Source organism: Pinus tabuliformis, chromosome 7, assembly GCF_031772625.1.
Source record: "Pinus tabuliformis cultivar Carrire ecotype Pingquan chromosome 7, CPIR1, whole genome shotgun sequence".
NCBI lineage: Eukaryota > Viridiplantae > Streptophyta > Pinopsida > Pinales > Pinaceae > Pinus > Pinus tabuliformis.
The window spans coordinates 1,189,918,781-1,189,920,262 of NC_142293.1; the positions used below are offsets into that span (position 1 = coordinate 1,189,918,781).

General features: G+C 37.9%; 1 pseudogene; it reads right to left on the bottom strand.

Annotated features, from left to right (window-relative positions):
• Nucleotides 1-234: 234 nt before the first annotated feature.
• LOC149251699 (UPF0613 protein PB24D3.06c-like) lies at nt 235-1,033 on the bottom strand (annotated as a pseudogene).
• Between the last annotated feature and the right edge of the window lie 449 nt (nt 1,034-1,482).

Sequence of the window (1,482 nt, forward strand, 5' to 3'; positions counted from 1 at the left end):
CATCGTTGCTCACTCTGCATTCAATACCAATCACACTATTCTGTATGGCTTTCAAAGTTGGATATATGATCTAGATTCTAAACTCATAATTAACTATTAAGTACACACGTTCATTCTTAAATTTGGTGTTTTGTCAAATGTTTATCATTGCAGGCTTTCCTTCATCTCTATGCTACTGTAGTTTCCCACTGTGAATATAGGCCTCTCTTGTCCATCTATAGTAGCTGCTTTAGCCTAATTTGTAGAATTTGTTGATCTCCCAAGCCACTTTGAGTTGCAAATCCTTTGGACAAGAGGTCGTTTATCAACATATTCTGGCACATACTCATCACCCATGGAGAAGATCACCTGGCATGGTGTATTTGACATATGGCCCAGCCTCTGTTGTAGTTGATCATCACTAAGGTCAGAACTAAACATATCATCATCGCGCATATATGCACAAAGAGAATAGTACCTGTAAGCAGTTATGGGAGCATCGGGATTGGCTTCTCTAGGCATCAAATGCATCTCTTTATCTTCTTTTTCATGCTTGCTGCCAAGTCAATCATATCTGTAGTTTCAGGAAGGGTGGCTCTGTACTCCTGGTCACTAACAGGTGCCTGTAAAATTGCAGCCCGCACAGCTTTTGAACAAGCAGTATTTGACTACATGTAGTGCGCGATATCCTGACAACCTGTACTATGACCAAGCAACACTACACCCTCTGATCCTTCTTTGTTAATAAGGTAGCTGATAAGTTGGTCAAGTTCCAAAGCATCTTGTTTTAGACTTGAAGTGCCATATCCTGAATAATATTTAGATGATGATAACAAAGGCTGTACTAAGGACCATTTCTCAGCCTCTAATATCATTGATAAAGGCTGCAGATACCTGTACCGGTCTGGACCACAAACTCCAAAGAAACAACATCATCTTACCCATACGTCAATATGCCAGGTGTGGGTAGTATATACCATCAAAAAGAAATGACAATGCATTCAAGCATATACAATATTAATTCAAAAGAAAAAAAAATACCATCAGGAATCATTTCTGAAATCTGTAATTTCAACTTAAATGCCAGCTTCAACAGTGATAACAACCAAAACACTATCCTTTCTAGACACCAAGCAAATTGTCTTTTCATGCAAAGCATTTGATCTTTCTGTGAACAAGAATGTAATTCTCACTACTGTGTCTTTCATCATTAAATTTGTCGTTTTGGCAGCTTCCCTCCATTTTGAAACCTACAATTGAACTCATATTTGGAGAAAATTGATATGTAGAACCTTCAATTCCACCTGTATGACATTACTTCTTTTATGGATTATAGTGAAAGAATTAGGAGACATTTTAAACCAGTTTCTGATCCTAGTAGCAGCTTTATGAAAGATAGGATTACTCCTGAACTAGAACCTTCAACGAGTTTCCAGAATGGGAGTCTGAATAGAGGCAAGGCTACCAAACACTATAAGAATAGACACTGCTTTAACTTGCCTA